Source organism: Antechinus flavipes, chromosome 3, assembly GCF_016432865.1.
Source record: "Antechinus flavipes isolate AdamAnt ecotype Samford, QLD, Australia chromosome 3, AdamAnt_v2, whole genome shotgun sequence".
Taxonomy (NCBI): domain Eukaryota; kingdom Metazoa; phylum Chordata; class Mammalia; order Dasyuromorphia; family Dasyuridae; genus Antechinus; species Antechinus flavipes.
In genome coordinates, this window is record NC_067400.1 from 540,170,233 (window position 1) to 540,176,513 (window position 6,281).

The 6,281-nt window shown below is 30.7% G+C and overlaps 1 non-coding gene across 1 annotated transcript; it reads left to right on the forward strand.

Moving 5' to 3' along the window:
- Positions 1–244: 244 nt before the first annotated feature.
- LOC127558458 (U6 spliceosomal RNA) lies at positions 245–347 on the forward strand. The gene has a single exon (XR_007952845.1). It is a non-coding gene; the product is annotated as a U6 spliceosomal RNA (small nuclear RNA).
- Positions 348–6,281: the final 5,934 nt, after the last annotated feature.

Genomic DNA, 6,281 nt, shown 5'->3' on the forward strand with positions numbered 1-6,281 from the left:
CTAAATGCATTCCCAATAAGATTAGGGTTAAAACAAGGATGCCCATTATCATTAGTATTAATCAAAATTTTGCTAGAAATGTTGGCTTTTGCCAATAAGAAAAGAAAAAGAAATTAAAGGAATTATACTACTTATACTACTGTACCTTATGCTACTGACTTCACAGGTCTAGTCTCTCTCCTATTCTAATCCTACCACCTAGCACAGTGGTGTGGTAGGTGCTTAATAAATGTTTGTCTTGTAGTTACTTCCACAGTACATATGTTAGAATTGGAATGATCTAGAGAAGACTAGTATGGTCCCTTAGCAAGAATGATATGCAAATATGATAAGAAAAACAAAGAAATGCTTATCTTGAATTCACTGAAAAGCTTTTGTAATATTTTTAGTTGGATACAATTTATACCATATAAAGAGAAATAAAGAGGCAAGGGAGAACATTTGGCCAACCTTGCTATCAGTGAGGAATTTTTGGTTATTACTTAGGACTTCTTTCAATATAGTGGCTAACATCTTTGGAAAACATTTATTTCACTGTTTTATATTTTGTCTCAATACACAAAAGATCATTAAGCAAAGTGATCATCATATTCATGTAATTTACAGAAGCTCCTATAATTTTGATGGAAACAGAGAACAGATTTTTAGATATAAAGCCTTTAAGGCTATATTTTTATTTATCAAACAGAAGAATGTCTTCAAATCAAAAAGGATCTCCAGATATTCTGGCACACACTTATAGTTGGCAATTGTGGTTTTTGTTTGTTTTGTTTTTTGTTTTGTTGTGTTTTGTTCTTTGTTGGAGATACTGAGTTTGATGGATAGCTTGAGTTCTGAAATTATGAGTTACAATATAGATAACGTCATTCAAGGAGCAACAGGGAGTTTTACACAAATATAGTGAAACTATAGGAGGTGAGAACCAAATTGCCTAAAGAGGGTGAATCGCTCTTGTTCAGAAAAAGAACATGTTAAAGTTATCATGCTGATCAATGTGTGGAATGAACTTACGAATGGTCTCTGTACCTCCATCTTGATTGAAATAGTGAGATCTAGTAAACATGCTCCCCCAATCAAATAATAAATACTATGCAAAGCGGTACCTAATATTTGTATATAGGACCACAAAGTGGGTGTTCCAAAACCTTAATGCAGTTTTAAACTATGATAATTTTGTCCTATGTTTGAAAGGATAGAAAGTTATGCAGAGTAGATTTATTTTCATCTTTTTTTTATTGTATTATGTTAGGGAAATGTTTGTTATTCCATTTACTTTTGGAACACACTGTGTTCTTATGATTTATAATTCTTTATTGGAATTTCCATATGCATTATCTAATTTTTATCCTTATCTTTGTGAGGTAGATAAATTAGGTATTTCTATCCTTTCTAATATTCATTCTAGCTAATCTCTAAACTTCTAGTCAGTAGTATGACTAAAAAGAATTAGTCTACAGTACAAAGTTGTCTGCAAAAAAAAAACTATTTATAGGATTAGGTCCAGAACTGGATAGGAGTTCAGAATCTATCTCTTCCAATTCCCATATTTTATAGATGAAGAAACTGAATCCCAGGGAATTTAAGAAACTTATGTAGGTATAACACTATGTGTCCGGCACTGCACCAAATACTTTATGAATATCTTATTTGATATTTACATAAATCCTGGGCAATAGATGATATTATTATTCTCATTTTATGGCTGAGGAAACTGAGATAACGAGCAATTAACTTGCCCAGGATTATACAGCTAGTAAGTGTCTAAAGTTAGATTAGACTAACTAGTCTAGTTAGTCTAGACTAACTAGTCTAGATTAGACTTCCTGACTGAATCAGTCAGTCTTCCTGACTGAATGCCTAATATTCTAAGATGCCTTTAAACCTTTAAAAATGTATTTTGCTCTGAAACAGAATGATAATAACTAGCAGGTTTGTGATTCTCTGTGATTTGCAAAGCACTTTACATATGTTTTCTCCTTTTGATCCTCATGACAACTCTGGGATTTAGGTGCTATCATTATGCTCATTTCACAGATGAAGAAACTGAACTTGAAAGAGACTAAACGATTTCCCCATCATCATACACCTATTACATATTTGAGGCAGGATCTGAACTCTGGCCCTTCTGATTCCACTCTCCATGAATTGAGCAATGAATTACATTGCTTCTAAAACTAATAAGGGCTACTTGATGAGCCATCTGATCGAAGTATATCATTTTATAGAAAACTGAGGCATAAAGTGATTAAGTGATTTGTCCAAATTAGCAATATCCATAGGTGGGATTCCAAAATAAATCCTGATGTTATCATTAAATGTATTTTGAATACATTTTCATTTAGACGATTTTTTCTATAGATTTTTATGGAGATAGACAAATCAGAAGGTAAATCAGAAATTTTTGTTGTCCTCATAATTGTCTTACGGCGTTTTGGGGGGAGGAGTGCCAGGGAGTGTCATTTTTATTTCCCTTTAGAAAATGTTCTTCTCTTGAAAATATCCTGGAAATTAAACTCTAAGTACCATTAAAATTACATCACTTCTAGGATGGATTTTTTTTCTCTCTTGAATATAGCTTTGTTTGGAACCAACTATTCTTCCTGACTTTATCTTGTTAAGTGCCATTTTTACTTCCTCACATAGGATAATGGCAAAACAATGCAAATGTGGTTTGTCTATGCAATCTGAATATTAAAAGTCATACCATTAACTTATATATATTATAAGAGAACCAGAGTACTTTTTACATTTATGATCAGAGGAGTGCTTCCCAAAAAGGTGAGAATTATGGTAATATGAAGATATAGAATATTTATTTGACTAGGTTCTACTATATATTGGATATCCTTTTGTTACTTAAACATTATTTTGTACCAAATGAAATTTATTTTATAAAATTTTATTAATTGTCTTTATTTTACCTATTTTCTTTGTTTATGCATTTTAAACCCTAGAATGAATTTCACTTGATATTGAATAGTGATTTTCATGAAGCTAAAGCTAAGAGTATGGGAACCAAAAAAGTTAGAAATACTTGGACTATGGTGGCAGTTTTTAATTTTTTAAAAAGAGATAGATGTGATCAATGTAGGAAAAGTAGATTATTTCTTCTATATAAAATTGAATTTTTTTTTTTGCTAACCTAATCAACACAGTTAAAATAAGATAGAAATCTGTCACTTGAGGGGAAAAATTGGCATCTCATATATATGATAACCAAAATATTTATCAATTAACTATTATGTACCAGGCATTGCACTAAATGATAGAAATACAAAAAAAAAAAAAAAAAGACATTGCTCTCAGGAAACTTACAATCTAATTGGGAAGACAACATGAAAACAAACATATATACAGCAAGTGATATATAGGATAACCAAGAAATAATTGAGAAGGAAGGCCCTAGAAATTAATGGGGTTGGAGAAGGCTTCTTGTAGAAGGTACAATTTTAGTTTGAACTTAAAGGAAGCTAGGAAGCTCAGTAGTAAGATTGAAGGGGAGTGGGGATAACATTTCTTATTTCCTGGTTTCTCCTGAGTTGCATGCTGCACAGTACCACATAGTTACAGAAGAGTTTTTAGCTTTTTAAAGGGTTTACACACATTATCTCCTTTTAATTCTCACAATACTCCTTAGAGGCAGGGAGGCAGAGATTTTGACAGCTGAGGACGATGAAGTAAGGAGAATGTGAATAACTTGCTACAGATTATACATCAAATTATTAAGGGGCTTAGTATTAGATCTCATGTTTCCTGACATTCATCATCATTGAACATATTTCTATGGTGTTTTATAATGTATAAATTACTTTTCTCAGCCCTAAGGTCAGCAGTGCAAGAATTATTAACTGAATTTTATGAGTTAGGAAAATGAGACACACAGAGATGTAAAGATTTGCCTAAAGTCACAGTTATTAAGTGATGAAGCTAGAATTGAACACAGGTTTCTTGATCTCTTTGGGACATAAATCTACTAGTGGAATTGGTAGGTGAAAGGGTATGAAAAGCTTTATAGTCCTTTGGGCATAGTTTCATATTGTTCTCAGGAATGATTAGATCAGTTCACAACTTTAACAATGGTGGATGAGTGTTATGTTTTTTCTATCTCTGCTACAGCAATTATCCTTTTTATTTTATCATATTAATCAATCTGATAGGTATGAGGTAGTACCTCAGAGATGTTTTAATTTGTTTTTCTTTAATTAACAGTGATCCAGAGCAATTTTTCATGTGACTATTGATAGTTCAGATTTCTCTGTCTAAAACCTATTCATACACTTTGATCATTTATCAACTGGGGAATAACATTTTTTACAAATTTGGCCCAGTTTCCTATATATTTGAGAAATAAGGCCTTTATCAAATTCACTTATCATTTTTAATTTCTTGTTTTTCTTATAATTATGGCTGAATTAGTTTTGATTGTGCAAAAGCTTATTAATTTCATGTAATCAAAATTATCCATTTTATTTCCCATGATCTTTGCTCTCTTTGGTTTGGTAAAATCTTTTTTTCCTTATTCATACATTTGACAGGTACATTTTCATATACTCCCTAAATTTATTTCTTATATCATCCTTTATTTATCCATTTTGACCTTGTCTTGGTATGTGGTGTAAGATATTGGTCTTTGTCTAGTTTCCTCCAAATCGCTTTCCAATTTTTCCAACAATTTTTGTTAAATGATAAGTTCTTATCCTCCAAACTGGAATTTGGTTTTAGCAAACCTTAGATTATTATGGTCATTTACTACTCTACAATGTGTATTTAGTCTATTCTACTGATCCACTACTCCACCCCTTGGCTGATAGCAGATTGTGCTCATGATTGCTATTTTGTAAAGCCATAAGTATTTTTAATTTATTCCCTTGATATTCTTGACCTTTTGTTCTTCAAGATGAATTTGGTTATTATATTTTCTAGTTCTGAAACATAATTATTTTGGTAATTTGATTAGCATGGCATTGAAATAAGTAAATTCTCTTAAGTAGAATCATCATTTTTGTTATATTAACAGCCTACTCTTGAAAAATTAATATTTCTACAATTGTTCAGTTCTTTGTGTGAAAAATGATGCATAATTGTGTCCATAGAGTGGCTGTTTTTTTTTTTTTTTTGACAGAAGACTCCCAATGTTTGCAGCTATTTTTTTTTCTTTTTCTTGGAGTTAAGTGACTTGTCCAGGGTCACAAAGCTAGGAAGTGTTAAGTGTCTGAGGCCAGATTGAATTCAGGTCCTCCTGACTTCAGGGTTGGTGTGACACTTAGTTGCCATTTAAAATAGCATGGACTATCTCTTTCTGCTGGGTTTCATTGTTAGTATATAGAAATATTGATGTTTATTGTGCATTTATTAGTTTATATTTTGTAACTTTTCCTAAAGTTCTTAATTGTTTCAACTAATTTTAGTATTCTCTAGGATTTTCTAAGTATACTATTATATCATTGGCAAAGAGTAATAGTTTTGTTTCCTCATTGTCTAGTTCTATTCCTTCAATTTATTATTCTTTTCTTATTGCTGTAGCTAACATTTTCAAATGAAATTAAATAATATTCATGATAATAGACATCCTTGCTTCACTCCTGTTCTTATGGGGAAGGCTTCGAATTTATTCCTATTACTAGTAATATCTTGGTTTTAAATAGGTACTACTTAGCATTTTGATCACTTGATTTTTGTTATTGATATGGGCAATTATGCTGATAGTGCATTCAGTCTTGCAATTTGGCATAAATCCCCTCTGATCATAGTGTATGATGCTGTCTTTCTCTCTTTTTGTTCTTGCTGGGTTTTGTATCAATACCATATTTGTGTCATAAAATAAATTTGGTACAACTTCTTTACTTCTCATATTTTGTTTAAATTTTTGTATCAGTATTAATTCTGTTTTTGCCCTCTCTGATTTCAATATCAAAACTATATTTGTGTCATAAAAGAAATTTGATAGGAATTCTTCTTTACCTATTTTTCAAATATTTTCAAATATTATATATCAAATATATATTCAAATATATTCAAATAAATATATAAAAATGCTCAATATTGTTTAAATGTTTAGTAGAATTCACTTGTAAATCCACTTTGTACTGAGGATTTTTTCTTAGAGAGATCGTTGATGGCTTCTTTAATTCCTTTCTTTTCTAAAATAAGGTTATTTAAGTACTTTATTTCTTCTGTTAATGTAAGAAATTTAAATTTTTTAAAATATTTATTCATTTTGCTTAGATTGTCAATTTTACTGGTATATCATTGGACAAAATAACTGCTAATAATTTCTTTAA